Raw genomic sequence first — 16,829 nt, forward strand, 5'->3', positions numbered from 1 at the left:
ACTTTTGAACAATTAATGGGTCATTGAAGGAATTAGCAAAGAAATTAAGAAATTCCTAGATGCAAATGAAAATGAAAACACAACTTACCAACCTGTGGGGCACAGTGAAGGGAGTATTCAGAAGGCAGTTTATAGTCATGAGCACCCACATCAGAAAATTAGAGAGCTCTGAAAACCTGCTGATGCACCAGCACAAAAATATTGCTTTAAACTTGTTGACTTTCATTTCAAGTCAATTCAGCCCACCTGAAATCCTGAAAATTATATTGATATTGATGTTTTGGAGAAACAGGGAAATAACTACAGGGTGTTGTGAATAACTTATTAAGGAAGATAACTGGATGACTCTCTGTTCATGAGGCCCTAAGAGAGCTCTTCCACAAGAATGCCTCTCTCATCTACCCAACGACTCTTAGTCACCCTCTCTGCCTGTCACAGCACCTGTCATAAACAGGTGCTTAACCATGATGGGTGATAGACAATCGTTAAGGTACATTCCCACACATAGTGTGGTTGTTCAAGCCATGTGTTCTGTTCACGTTCGCTTATTTAGAAATATGTCAGTCACGTTTAACTGCTCAACCCCTGTCTCCTGAGCTCCTCGCCAGCATCTTACTTTTATGGTTAATAAAGTACTCCTGTCCTCTAATACCTTTAAATTCCCAGATCTCATCAAATGTGTAATAATATGGGCATCTTTGATCATTATCACTGAAAGAAATTAAGTACAAATGAATAGTTATCAAACCAAAGCAATCATTGTGCTATTGATGCATGGTCAGTGACTGCTGCCACTTGAAGTAAATGGTTTTTGTTATTTTTCCCCTAGCTGACATTTTCATTTCAGTTCTAAACTACAGAACCTAGTGTGACAAGTCTTTTTTCAAAATCTTCCTCCATTGTTTGAGGAGGTATTTTGATGTATTTTTTGTTTAATTCAGGATAAATTAGTCACTGACCTGACCTCTATTTAGCTAAATTTCAAAATATATAAAAACCAAATTGCTGTTTTTCCCCAAATTAGTTTATCCTACAGATAAATCTATTTATGCCATTATTATTTTTTAATCTGCCAGGCTTGAAATTTTGATATTCTTTTCATTTGTCCCGCTCATACATCTAACAATCAATAGTTAAGTTTTTATAGCAACAAATTATTAAGCATCCGCTGTATGCTGTGTACTTAGGGTGTGAAAATAACAGGATCCCAGCTGCACTTCAGAAACTCAAACCTTTCTCTATTCATAGTGCTACTAATCCAATCTTAGCTAGCTTCCTTGTCTACACTCTCACATTCAGCTTATCCTGTACTGCAGCCAGATAATCTCAGAAAATATTGCTTTACATATGTCATGCTCTTTCTCAAAACCTTGTAATGATTATAACTTTTCTACAGAATTCTGTTATATATATTTACTGAGTACTGACGATGTATTCTCCATCCTACTTTGAAGGCCTCTGTCCACTCCCCCAAACCCTCTGTTCCATCTAAATTAGTCTACACATGATTCCTACACAAGCCACATATATGCCTACTATCAAGCCTTAGAGCACCACTTCCATGGCCTGGAATGTATACTTCCTTCCACTAAAGGTGTCTAACTTGAGAAATAAATGCTGAAGAATTTGCAAAGTTTAGAGTATTAGCCACTTATCAAATATAACACATCTACTAAATTTTTAAAGTATGTATTCTACTTTTCCAAATGATTGCACAATGTTGAGGTTCATGATTTTGAGGCATGTAAAAAATAACTGTGGAAATAGAACATATACTTAGGAATTAAGTAGAGAGGATATTTTTATAATAGCCTCCTTTCTCTGTGCATCATATGTGGAGGGAGAATTCAAACTCTTAGTATAGAACTTCTTTAAAAATTTATGTTTTACATTATTTTATCATAAACAAAATAAACTGTATTTTATCTTACTTCTCTAGATATAATTAAAGACTATACTTTTTACTAAGTTTGGCTTGATGTTAATTATAAAATATTAATTCTTACTATGAATTATCCCTACTCTCATTCCATCATTACATTTGGAATTTGGGGCTTGAAAGTCACTTTATAAATTCTCAATAAAGAAGCTAAGACATAAGGAATTGTTGGAAAGTGTGCAGACAGCAACTGAAAGCATTGCCTCTTGGGCGTGTCTTCCAATTGTCCAGTGCATCCAGTACATAAACTGCAATGATCCACACAGTGCAGGACGAAGCAACATCAGTCCCACAGGATCAGCCCAAAACATAACTAACAATAGCCACCTATTCAAATGATGTAAGGGGAATAAATCTTTTTCTAAAATTAATACAGATTGAATTTTAATGTTGATTTACATGATTATAAAGAGAAACCTCTATTTAATCACATCCTTATCTCATTATTTTAAAAACACAGTTTCTAAATTTATTCTAGAATAAATTTTAAATGAAAAATTAGAGCTTAATTAAGTGAAGTGATAAAAATAATGAGAGCAACATACTGCTAAAATGATATTAATCATTGTAGTGCTTATTCTGTGACAAAGTTTTCTAAGAACTTTACAGTGATTTATTAAAATCTCACAAAATTCCCACGAGGTACATTCTGTTATAAAACCCATTTTACAGATGACAAATGTGAAGACCCAAGGTTAGTAAACTTTCTCTATTCCCAATTTTTCTGCATAAAAAGCTTGTTTTAATCCACTGTGCCATCTTGTCCACTGCTTCCTCCAAACCTTATCCTATTTCTATGGAGCATCTGGCACATATTCCTAAAGATGGTGAACAAATGAAAACAGTTACCCCTCTTTACATCTCAAGTAATCAATTAAAGTGGAAAGTCTCTGGAGCTAATTGGCCAAAAATTTTTAATGACAATATAAAATTTTATCAGATATGTAAAATTCATACATCCTCCATTTTGAGCTATCTATAATCTTGGTAACACAAAGTATGCTAGTACTTTCTCTTATATGTATTTAACAAATGGTGCCTTTTCATTTGTTTCTCTCATTTGGTATTCTTCTGTCATCGATTATCTTGTTATTCCTCAGATTTCATTTTCTGATATGCTATGATGTATCAAATTTTAAGAGTCATTGAATCCACCAAATAGCCTCTTTCTTTTCATAATACTACCTTGATAAATGGGAATGGTATCAGCACATAAAAAAAATCTCCAATCAGGAGACTGTTTCTGTGTCTCATATGAAATGTTTTGATAGAAGTGACAGAGTATACAATTCATAGCATGACTATCTACCACCTTTTAATTAAAAGAGAAAAAATGTAATAAACATAATTGATAAATCTGAGTCAGTATAGAGTAACATTCTGACAGTCTTCAGGGCAACCTTAATTTTTTAACGTTTGTTCATGATTTATGTTTTGAAAAGTCAGAACTTCATTAAAAATAATTGGATTCCATGATGTTTCTGCATATACAAAACTTGATGATGGTCATCAGGCTCTTGTTGTTATGGAAACTATTGGTAAGATAGACATAGGATTTCCCTAAAAGTGTCTTGAGTTATGTTTGTCTATCAACTGTCTCCTGCCAATATCTTCTACAAAATCCAACTTTTTCTATAATCCTATACATATGGGGAGTTATTCAAAAAGGGGCTAAAAAAGACATGACAGTGAATTGAGATAGTCTTTGTTCTCAATTACAAGAATAACCAACATTTTTGAGTGCTTACTGTATGCAAGAAACTGGCTAAACACTTATCACTTAAAATCTCATGCAATTTGCTTAGCAGCCCATAAGGCAGCCACTATTTTAAACTCAATTTTCATGAAAGACAAACATTAAAAAGTTAAGTAATCCAACTAGGGATTACTGAAGTTCATAGTCTTACCAAATTGCTACTTTATTCTAGAGTCTGTATTTTATCAGTCAGCTAACCCCCTATATGTTGTCATAGACTACAGCTCCAGAAAGTGGATAGAAAGCAATTGTGGTCAGACTTGAGTTGGGTCACTATATTGTACCTGTCTGTGTATTCAGCACTAAGAGTTTAAAGATGTTAGGGTGAGAAAACAGGAGACTTAGAAAGTAAAAAAAAAAAAAAAAAAATTCAGTATCAACAGAAAAAGAAACTTTGCAACCAGGAAGGCTCTCTTGGAATTCCACAGATTCAGCTCCAGGCCTTCTGACTTCCTCTTCTCAACACAGCTCTTCCTAAGTCATACCCCTTTTTTTTTCCTATAATGTGTTTGCTTTGAATTATTTTATCCCTTGAGAGATTATTCAGAAAATTTAATGGCATTATTCTTAGAATAGTTACCAAGAAGCTGATTGATACATAAAACTATTAGCACACACAAATAGATCATAATAAAACTATGCTAAGAAGAGTATATTTAAGTAAAATTAAAATTGTTATCATGTTAGCAAAACACAAACAAAAAACTTGTTATTGTTTTGTTGTGTGTGTATGTGGCTGTGGAAGATACACTGAAGATAGTTGTTACTATCTTTGAATTTTGAACTATTTTTGAAAACCATGTATCAAGTTTAAAAGAATACAGAGGTCTGACGTTTGACAATGGTGCTAAAATAAAAAGCAGATACAAGAGAGCTTAGTTAAGAATTTTGAGCCAAATGATCACATCTGATTTCTTCCATATGTGGGGCATGATTTCAGCTTTTTTACGGTGTAAAGTTCTGTTCAGTTTTGTAGCACAGTATAATTGCTTGGCACAATTCACAAATTGCATTCACTAATTTCTACATAAAATAGAAATTTTATTTTACAATATGGTCAAACTTGCACAAATTATAATTGTTGTCTAACATGAGCTGGTATCCCAAAGACCCCTGCACTTAGCCCAGTGCCACTAATGTCCCATAAAAACACCATCTGCCACTGGTCCTGCAGCTCAAGGGAATTTCTACCACTGCCTGCCACCCTTGTTTACTCTCACTCTGGTCTGGTTGCCACAGAGCCCAACTGTTGCAACCTATGCAAAATCTGTCACTCTGTACTAACAGCCTGCTTGTGCTTTGGCTTCAGCTTCCCCATACTTGGTCCACTTCCAGGACTGCCTTGTTTCACACAGTGCCCACACCAGGGGAGATCTTCTCCCCCAAAGTTCCTTGATATGCATCCCCAAGTCTGATTCACTGCTATAGAGATTGAGAGGGAATCAGAAAGTGATGACCAAGTACTACTGCAGTCAAGCTCCAATTCCCCAACTCCTTTCAGAGATTTTAGAGAAAATAAGAGAAACAAGTAAGAATTCCATTAAAGATCCAGAAGCATAATTTAATTTCAAAATGTAAAAGAACATAAAATCTCTGATCCAAGATATAAACTATTACACCTATTCACAAAATTAGGTCAGGCATTCCATATTTAAATACTATTACACAAAAAAGTATTTGCATACATTTACCTGCTCTATGCATGAATTATTACATATCTTGATATAAAGAGGCTGCATTAGCTTCGTTAATAGTACTTAACCAGATTTTCTCAGGAACCCATGCACATGGAAGTGACAAAGTGGGAGCCACATGAATGCAAAGTGTTCAATAGAAATATAATGCAAGCCACATATATAGCTTAATATTTCCTAGTATCTTGATTTTCTTGTTTTTAATTTTAGTAGTATATTTTATTTGACCCAACATTCCAATATTATTTCAAGAAATAATAATTCAGATAATTTATATTCTTTTCTTAACTAAGTCTATGAAATCTTTTATGTATTTTACACTGACAAGATCAGTTGGAATTTCCCACACATTTCAAGTCCTCATAGCCCCATATGACTTGGATGACCTTACTGACAGCCATCTTAAAGAGCAAATGCTCTCAATTTCCAATAAAACAATTATTTCTGTAATGAGAATATATTCTCAAAATGACACAAAGTTAATTTTTATTAAGATCCCCAAATGATTTAAATGATGTAATTTTCACCAAAACAAGCACTCATTTTACATTCTAAGTCATCCAGCATCAATATGTAATTACAACCCATAATTTTGAGTTCTTATTGCTGTCGGATAAAAGTATGAGGGGCTCTCAGTCTTGGCATTCATCTGGCTGATGTTCCAATAAAGCTGTCCCAGCTCTTGCATGGAAATATGGCCCTGGGATGAGGGACGACAGTTTAATGGAATAGTATATGCAGCGAAAAGAACATATAACAAGAAGCCATTAGAAATAGTGTATTTTCAATTCCATTTGCAATTTCAGGGATGACAAAACATTTCCATGAATTCTTATTTCCTTAATTAACTTTTTATGCTCTCTTCTGTCCTTATCTCTAAGCAACTACAAATTTAATAAGAATTGATTTCATCACAAGGGTCTTCTAAATTGAGACCCCTATTTTTTTAAGTTCATTTTGGAAAAAACCTTTAAATCTGAAGGAAGAAATACCAAGATATTTATTTTTGAAAGTAAAAAACATAATACCAAAAATGTTGTGTGATTTATCAAACAACACCACAGTTTTGTATATGTTCATTCATTTTTTCACTCAACTGGCATTGAGCAGATAATAGATAATATATGCCATACATAAAGGTGCCTGAGACAATTTTTTTAATTCCAGAAAAAGTTTACATTCTATCAGAAGAGACCAACCATGCACAAGACGTGCTCAGAAGTTTTCAAGACTCCAAGAGAAATATCCATAGGTCACTTGGAGAAGCATTGAGCAGACCCCCACCCTCACTTAAGTGGGCCAGTCATATCTGGAGGCATACTACCTGAGCTGAGCTTTGGAGAATAAATAGAAATTTCAAGACCAAAATAAGAGAAGAGAGGAAAAACTCAACCTCTTATGGAGCTTTATGAAAGTTTGTACAGCAAGAAATGAGGCTAAGTAATTAACTAAGCAGAAGCCAAATTTCGGAGGGTCTGGTACAACCAACCATACCAAAGATGAGGAGTCAGTGGAGGATTTTATGCAGGAAAATGGTGTACTATAATTCTGCAGTGTATTGGTCCACTTTCCATTGCTGTAATAAAATATCCAAGTAAAATATCCCATACTCAAAGTTTATTTAGCTCTCAGTTCTGGAGGCTGACAGTTCCAACAGCATGGTGCTGGCTGTTGCATGAGCACCCTGGCTACATCACACCATGGCTTGACAGCAGTGTGGTCAGTCTGCATTTGAGAAAAGCCCATCACAAGGTCAGATAGGAGGCCAGGGACAGAAAAGGATAGCTCTTTTACAATACCCACTCAAGAGAACTAACCAGGAGCCACAAGAATTGCATCAAATGCTCCTGAGGGCAATGACCCCCGTGACTCAATTACTATGCAGAAATCTACAACTCCTTTAGGTTCTATATAACACTTTCCAACACTGCCACTCTGGGAACCAAACTTCCAATATAAGGACCTCTGGGTGGCAGACTACCTTCAAACTATAGCATGCATTATAAAAATTATTCTGATTGGGGCTGGTAGAGTGGCTGTAAAATAATCACCTAGCAAATGTGAGGCCCAGTACCGCCAAAAAAAATTTATTCTGATTGCTCTGTGGCTATCACATGGCTAGGGAGCAAAATTGGATTGAAGAAAACTCATTGAGTACATGGAATACTGTAATAATTGGTGACATCTGGACATTTAGTGATTTGTGGAGAAATAAAAGGGCAATCCGAAAATGCTCCCCAGGATTCTTGCTCTGGTGACAAATGGGTGGTACCACCACTCATTAGGGCAGAATATTGTAAGAATAAATGCCAAATTAAGCACTTAACTTTATGCAGGTATTGTACTTGTTTCCTTCATTAAGCAATTTAACCTTCACAACAGCAATACTAAGTAACTACTATGATGATCCCAACTTAACTGTTGCAGACACAGAGACACAGAAAGTTAAAACATGAGAGATAGAAGTCAAAATTATCACCTAACAGATCCAAACAGAAATCATGATGCATTAGTTCACAAACGTTACTCTGTGGAATGACCAAATCCCAACAGTAGTGCATGCCTCCAATGCTCCATGTGTACCGTGTGCCATACAGAAGCCTGAGACATTTCCAACTGAACATTTATAACTTGCATTTTTAAAGCAGAGATGATTATATGAATGAAAAACTTCCATTGACTAAAACTAGATACAAATGTTGTGAAATAGTTGACGTTATTGTGTTTTACTGAAAAGTTATTTTATTTAACCTAAGAGTATTTTTTAGGAAAAATTATAGAAATCTTAAACTGGCTGGGGCCACCATGGGAAGACTAGGGAGGAATGAAGAGGATTAGAGGAGATGAACCAGTTATATATGATACATATATACATGGAAATATCACGAGGAAACTCCCCATGCAGCTATCTTCATCTCAAACTAGCAAAAACATCATTTATCTTTTATCTTTTTTCTTCTACAAAATCAGAGAAGAGGAGGGCGAAACAGGTCCTGCGGGGGGTGTGGTGAAGGGCTTGGCACCAGTGGGAGCAGGGAGGTGGCAGGGGATAGGAGGACGAATACGGTGCAAATAATGTGTACACATGTATGTGAATGCAAAAATGATACCTATTGAAACTGTCCCAGGAATCAGGGGCGGCGGGATAAAGTGGTGGAGAGGTTGAATTCAAGTATGATATATTTGATGCATTGTAAGGACCTTTGTAAATGCCACAATGTACCCCCACCCACACAACAATAAAGAAAAGAAGGGGAATAGAGTTGGAATAATGGAGAGGATGAATCAAACTGGGGTATAATACATGTATATATGGAAATGTCACAACAAAACCCCCTGTATAACTGTCATGTATTCATAAAAATGTTTCAGAAATAAAAAAGGAAAAATAATGTACTTTTACTCCCTTGTCTTTTCATCTCTGAGTGTGACCAACACTCTGTGGTAGTAGCAAGGAGAATGAGCATTCTCCAAGGCTGATTGCCTAGGCTACTGCAAATTCCCAACTTGGGATACCAGAGAGTGAGACCAAGGCTCTTTCTAGGCAGAATGACACATTCAGTTCCATTCAGTGTCAGCAGGGCAGAATTAATAAATGGTTCATTCATTTATTTGCATAAATATTTATTCAGCAAACTGTGTGCAAGGTACCAATATAGACACTTAGGATATACTAGTGGAGGGAACGGTGAAAACTATTTTCTAAACATTGCTGCACATGTATATCCTGTCACACATGTCTTCTTGCAAAGTGATACTGCTCTTCTTGATAGAAGAGTTAGGGCCTCCTTTGAAGAGATGTTGTGAGACTGTTTAAAATGGCACAGCCTCTGACTGACTCTCTGTAGGATGAATATTCCCACTATAGCTGATTCCTATCTGCCAGGGGCTTGACAATTGTTAAATTAATTTTAATAATTTAATCCACAAAATTCCATAATATTATCAGCTCTTACAAGTCAGTGGAAGCCTACTCCAGCACAATCCTGCCTGCCCTCTAGAGCTTACATTCTAGCAGGAAGAGGACTGGTTCTGCACTCATACATCAGTCTGTATAATTAACAGACTAAAGAAAAGAGAAAAGCAGACTAAAGGGAAAAGCAATATAAACATCTTAATACATATAGAAAAATATTTGACAAAACTCAAGTTGCATTCATGTTAAATTTTTTAGGAAACTAAGAATAGAAGTTTCTTCAAAATTGTATTGCCAACAGATTACTTAATACTGACAGGCTGCATGCTTTCTCCCCAATATATCCATTCTCATCATTCCTTTATAGTTTTATACTAGAGGTACTCACCAGTGCAATGAAGAAGAAAACAGAAGATACACAGGAAAAAAAAAGTGTTACCACCCATGTTCTACATGGTTGTTTCCCTAGAAAATCTCAGTCTACAAAAGATTTCAGTAAAATTAATTCTGAAGATTAGGATGTTTGCAGTTTACAAGGTCAATATAAAAATAAATTGGAGAAATGATAGAAATGAATAACTGGAAACTAGAATTTAAAAGTTCTTAAAACATTAAATATTTACTGATAAATCTAACAAAATATGTGCAAGATACACAGGGAAAACTAGAAAACACTAATGGAAGTGCTAAAGAAACAGTATAAGGACATACGCTGTGTTCATAGATTGCAAGTCTTAATGTTGTTTAAACATTATTATCTTAAAAACTCTTCTGGATTTAATAATTACCATTAAAGTCTCAACACCATTTTTATATAAATTAATAAGATAATTTGAAAATTATGTGGAAACACAAAAGAAGAAGAACTAAAACCATTTTGAAGAAGAAAAACAAAGGAAGAGAACTTAAACCACTTGATTTCAAGACTTACCACAAAGCAACAGTAATCAATACAGTATGGCACAGGAAAAATAAATGGATATGTAGATCCATGGAACACAATATAGACTCCAGAAATAGAGCCTTATACACATTACCAATTGATTTTCAACAAATACACAGTTCAAAGGAGAAAGGTTATTCTGTTCAACAAATGGGGCTGAACCACTGGACATCTTTACTGAAACCAAACAGACTTTTATCCTTCCCTTGTACCATCTCCAAAAATTAGCTCAAAATGGACAAGAGCCATATGGTTAAATACAGAACCAAAACATACCTAAAATATATCATCTACATATAAACAGCTACTTGAAAAATTAGGAGAAAAAATGGCAGCCTTTAATTAAGCAAAGTATTATTTTTTGGGCTGTACTGGGGTTTGAACTCAGGGCCTCTTGCTTGCAAGGCAGACACTCTACCATTTGAGCTACTCTACTAGCTCTAAGCTATTATTCTTAAATAAGACACCAAAAGTTCCCATAAGACTTAAAAATGATAATGCTACTCTAAATGATTATTGTGCAATGATTACTATGGTAGGTATGGGTAATTGAGTGTTAAGCAGAAAATTGTGTACACCATTTGCAGTAAGGGAAAGTAAAATATCAGGTGTTAGATTCTCAGAACTAGTTGTTCTTTCTCAGTGTCTAGCTGAACTTCCCTGTCATTCTCTGTTCTACTACCAGTGTGATTATTCTCAACAAAGCCTTGCTGCTGTTTTTTCTCTGTGAGGAACATGTAATATCCTCCAGAAAACCTGCAAGTTAAAGTCCAAACTTACCTAAATCTGACACTCAAGTGCTTACTCTCCCTTCTTCTCAAGTCCAGATTTGGCCCTGTACACACCAACAATATGTCTTATTCCTGGACTATATATTATTTAAGGTCTTTGAAAATACTAAATTCTTCATCTGGAATAATAGTACAATCATTTTAAGTTGTGTGTCTACTAATGACAGCGTGGCTGGACTAAAAATAAGAGAAGATATACAAGGAAAAATTACCTTTGAAAGGGGTTTATCAACTCTGCTAAATGAGAACTTTATGACCTACCTTGATAAGAAAATAATTCTCAGCTACTATCAGTAGCAGAAACCCAGACAAAACTCCTGAATATTATGAGCAATCTTACGTCCAGAAATTCAATGATCTAAATAAAATGGACATGTTCCTTGAAGAATAAAAATGTACTAAATGGAAAGAAGATAAAACAAATTCTGAGAAGCCCTCCATTAAAGAAATGGAATTTGTTATTTTAAAAACCACAAACCTCTAATGTTCAGGTAGTTTCTCTGGTGAATTCTACCAAACAATTGTGGAGGAGGAACCATAATTACTCACAGCAGTACTGCTGCATTAAGTGGGAAGGAACTCCTCCCAGCACTTTTAATGATGTTAGTTTAGCCTAATACCAAAACCATACAAACATGTAGAAATAGAAGTAGGTAAACAAGCAAGCAAAAAAGGAAAATTAAAAATTATTATTCCTCATGTCCATAGAGAAAAAAACTCAACAAAATCTTAGCCAGCCAAGTTTAGCAATGTGTAAGATACAATACAATATGGTAATTATGGTAAGTGTACATCCTAGGATTACAGATAAACATTTTAAAGTCAGTGGCTGTAATTCAGTATGTTAACTGAATTAAGAGAAAATGACAATTTCCAAAGATGCATGAAAAACATTTGACAAAATTCAAAACCCCTTCATGGAAAACAAACAAAAATCCCTGCAAACTTGGAATAGACAAGACCCTCCTGGACCCGATAAGAAGGTATGTACAGTGACATCATACCTGATGGCAAAGTATCGAACACTTTCCCTCTAAAAAGTAAGGATGCCTACTCTCAGTGCTGCTACTCAACACTGTGTAAAGTCCTACTTAGTAACTAAAGCAGGGAAAAAAGAATCAATAACACAAAAATCAGAAAGAAAAAGTAAAAAAACTATTATTTGCAGATGACACATTTATTTATTATTTATGTAGATTTATTATTTATGTAAATTTATTATTTACATAAATAATATACAAAGTATTCAAATATTAGCATTTAACAGGTTTTAATTAAAGGTTCACTTACAAAAATGAATCAGATTTTTTATTACAGACAAATAATTGGGAATAAATATAAAAAAGCAATTTCAAATATCCCATGTTAAAAAGCAAAACCCAGAAGTAAACCTAAGCAAAGATATGACCTCTATTCTAAAAATTATACAAGATTGCTGAGAGAAGTAGTAAAAGGAAATAATTAAATGGAAAGCTATGCCATGTTTTTGAATTGGAAGTTCAATATTGCTACAATGTCTTTGTTCCACATTGATCCAAATATTCAACACAATCCCAGTCATGGTCCCACAGAACTTTCTTATAAGGCTTCGTCAGCTTATTTTAAAATTTATCCTAAAAAATTAGATAGCATTTGTTGCACTCAATGCAGAGAAACTAAAGCAGATACCTTAAAAGCAACTGAGGCCAATAGGAGAAGGGGACCAGGAACTAGAGAAAAGGTTACCTAGAAGATAACACACATGCACAGGAAATTAATGTGAGTCAACTCCCTGTATAGCTATCCTTATCTCTACTAGCAAAAACCCTTGTTCCTTCCTATTATTGCTTAAACTCTCTCTTCAACAAAATTAGAGATAATAAGGGCAAAATAGTTTCTGCAGGGTATTGAGGGGGTGGGGGGGAGAGGGAGGGGGCGGGGTGGGTTGTAAGGGGTGGGGGGGAATGACCCAATGACCCAAGCATTGTATGCACATATGAATAATAAAAAAAATAAATAAAATAAAATAAAATTTATCCAAGAATGCAAAGGACCTAAAATACACATATTAATCTTCAAAAACAAGAAGAAAAGCTGAATGACTTCTATCACTGATATCAAGAACTACAATTAACCACAATAGTCTGATATTGACATGAAGACAGAGAAATTGACTAATGGAAAGACATAGAGAGCACAAAAATAGGCCCATTTTACATTAATATTTGATTTTTCACAAAGTTGCCAAAACAAGAACTTTTCTTATTTGCAGATGGCAGATTTATGTAGCTAATTCTAAATAATTTACAAAGCAATATTCAACTATTTAACAGAGTTTCAGAATTAAAGGTTCATTTACAAAAAGAGAGAATCACAATCTAAGCTGTAATTAATTTCCCATGGTGGAAATGAATGTCATTTGAGTAAACAGTGTTGGAACAACTAGTTAGTTTTATGGGAAAAACTCACCTTGAGTCCTGTGTCTTACCTTGCTCCAAAATTAATTCAAAATGTATTATAAATTTCAATGCAAAATGTACAGCCATAAATCTTTTAGAAGTAAACATGGAAATAGAAATATATCTTCAATGTGAAAAGTACTAACATAAAAGAATAAAAGATAATCTTCATCAAAATTGAAAACCCCTGCTCATCAAAAGGCACTATAGAGAAAAAGAATAGGCAAGCCACAAACTGAAAGAAAACATTTCCAAAACAAAGTACTGGCATCCAGATCAAATAAAGAATTTCTACTATTCATTAATAAAAAGTCCAAGAAGCCAACAAATAAAAGGAGAAATATTTGAACAGTGACAAAGATTTATGGCTATCCAATAAGCATGTGAAGAATTATTTAATATTATTAGGCACCAGAGATTCAAGATGTAAACTACAATGTGCAACCATAACTAAAACTTGAAAACTAACAATACAAATGTTTGCAAGGGTATAAACAAACTGGACCTTTCCTCACTGTCAATGGATGTAAAGTGACAGACATTTTGAGAAAATATGTGACAGCTTTTACATGACAAAACACACATTATCTGATGTCCCATGGAATTCACTTCTAAGGTCAACCCCAAGATATGAGACTATATGGTCACAAAAATGCCATGTAAAATGTTTTTAAAAGCTTGCATCAGAGAGGGAAAGCAAGAGGGAGACTGACATTGAGAGAACCGGTAGGAAAGAGAGAAAATGCATCCCGGGATTATAATACTACAGGCAAGCTGCAGCACTGCAGAGCCACAGAGTTTATGCTGCCTAGGCAGCTCAAGGATGTGCATAGACCACGCAGGCATATGAACAACAAAGCTATGGAACTATGGACAGCCTACTGATCTCAGCTACACCCAGACTCAGACCACTGCCACCTGTAGGCAGACCACACATGCAACTTCTTATGAACAGCATCCCACTGGTTATCTACTCCATTCGCCCCCCCAGGCACACAGCCAACCTGTCCATGGGTATGGCACTGGTGCATATGACATCACCATGGTTATGGTCATCACCACCCAAGCCACCTATGCAGCTCAGTTTGTTTATGGCACTCAACATGCTTATCCAGCCTATGGGCAGCAACCAACAGCCACTGTACTTGCAAGACAGCAAGATGGTAACAAGACAGCAAGATGGTAACAAGACAGCAAGATGGTAACAAGACAGCACAGGGGGTTATAACCAGCCCCACCTAGGATATGGACAGAATAACTGCAGTTATTCCCAGGTTCCTGGGAACTACCCCATGCAACTAGTTACCGCACCTCCATCATATCCTCCGACAGTTATTCCTCTTCACAGCTGACTAGTCACAACCACAGCCGTTGCTCTCAGCAGAACACCTAGGAGCTATAGAGCAGCTATGAACAGCAGAGTAGCTATGGTCAACAAAGCAGCTATGGCAGCAGCCTCTCACTAGTTACCTGTCCCCCCAAGACTGGATCCTACAGCCAGGTTCCAAATCAATGTAGCCAATGGAGCAGTAGCTACGGGCAGCAGAGTTCACTCTGACAGGACCAGCCCTGTAGCACATATAATGATCATTCCTTGTCTATATTTTAGTACTTCCACCATTTGTGAAAAAACAGTATAACAAGTTAAATGGTTTAAAAAAAAAAAAAGCTTGAATCATAGCAACCAAAAGCTGGAAACAGGGATAGGGGATGTGAATCAAGTGGTAGAGCACTTCCTAGCCAGCACAAGAGGTCTCCATCACCAGAAAATGTTGTGATATATCCATAGAAAAGATTAGCACTTGATAATAAAAAGTTATGTTACTACCAACACGCATAACCATGTGAATAAATCTCAAAATGCGCCGAGAAGAGAAAAAAATCTTTCACAAGAGTACATATTACATGATTCCATTTACATGAAGTTCCAAAATATACAAAATAATTCATGATGAGAACAATTAAAAACAATTATTCCTGTGAGTGTGGAGGATTACGGGGAACCTCCAGAATAATGGTACTGCTCTATGTCTCAATAGATGTCTGTGTTGCACAGGGGTGTGGATTTGTTAAAACTCATCAAATGGTATACTTAAATTTTTCATTTCATCGTACCTGAATTTTACCAAAATACAGGAACAGTAAATGTCTAAATCTAGTTATTATTAAAATGTTATGAAATCAAGTGTTTTGATGTGTGCAGCTTACATTGAAACATACTAATAAAAGTTTAATATTCAGAACATGTAAGAACTCTTGCATATGAACAAAATCTCCTAAGACCCTTTAAAATTAAACACACAATTCCACAGCAAAATGTGCAAACATTATAAACATATAATTCACAAAAAAGGAAACACAGATTTCAATAAACATGTACAAAAGATAGTCAATCTCACTATTAAACAGGATTACACTAATTAAAACAACAGAATATAATTTCAAACTTATTAGAGTGGTAACTCATAACTTGAATCAAATTTAGAAATTTGGGTAAACAAAAAATTCTTATTAAGGGAGTTTAAAATCAGGAAACCTGTATGGAAAGTGAGATCTAATGAACTTGATTAGGTGCATAGCCTAATTGTAGCTGCATGCCTTGGAGAAATTCTTGGGTCTGTCATTAGGTGGTGAACATAGTCTATATGTGAAAACATCCATTAACACAAAAATGGATAAGATACATTCTGTACACTAAATAAATTGAGTGAGCTAGATTTTCATCAAAATGAATAAATTTTGAAAACGTAATGCTGAGGCAATGAGGCAAGTTGCAAAAGAAAATGTGCTTCCATTAATGAAAAATTTGGAAACATAAAATAGTAATATATATTTTTATAGATAGATATTTTGTATGTATCAAAGAAGTAAGGTGATTGACAGAAATATACCACAAACACAAGCAAAGGACACACTCCCTTTAATAGAATAAAAGATAAAAGAACTCACATCTTGAGAGATGCTGTAAAATCATCAGCTCAGCTGTGCTCTTCCCAGGAGGGGAACCTCTCCTTCAAGTCACTGAGAAATCTCTTGAGTGGGATGAGAATACCATTAGCAATTTAAGAATTCTCAAGAGGATTCACAAGAGAGTTTTGTATCCTTGTGGGTCCCTGTGACCTTCTCTAGAAAATCTGGTTTTGTGCTTACTCTTTAAGGTGCAAAAGTAAAGGTAATAACCACAGTACATTTTTCAAGGTTACTTTCAGGTGACAGCAAAGGTTATTGTGTGGCCATGTCATTCCCACTGGCTTCGGACTACAGGTGCCTGCAATCCATTCTATGCATATGCATATCTAGTAAGAATGAAAAGTTGGAGAATGAAAATCCCAAACATCAACCTCAGGACAAA

The 16,829-nt window shown here is 35.2% G+C and overlaps 1 long non-coding RNA gene and 1 pseudogene across 4 annotated transcripts in view; one reads left to right on the plus strand and one right to left on the minus strand.

Moving 5' to 3' along the window:
- The window catches only part of LOC141424113 (uncharacterized), a 365,978-nt gene that overhangs the window by 109,905 nt on the left and 239,244 nt on the right, over positions 1–16,829 (minus strand). The gene's annotated exons all lie outside the window — the stretch shown is intronic.
- LOC109703428 (RNA-binding protein EWS pseudogene) lies at positions 11,957–15,035 on the plus strand (annotated as a pseudogene).

Source organism: Castor canadensis, chromosome 6 (genome assembly GCF_047511655.1).
Source record: "Castor canadensis chromosome 6, mCasCan1.hap1v2, whole genome shotgun sequence".
Lineage (NCBI taxonomy): Eukaryota > Metazoa > Chordata > Mammalia > Rodentia > Castoridae > Castor > Castor canadensis.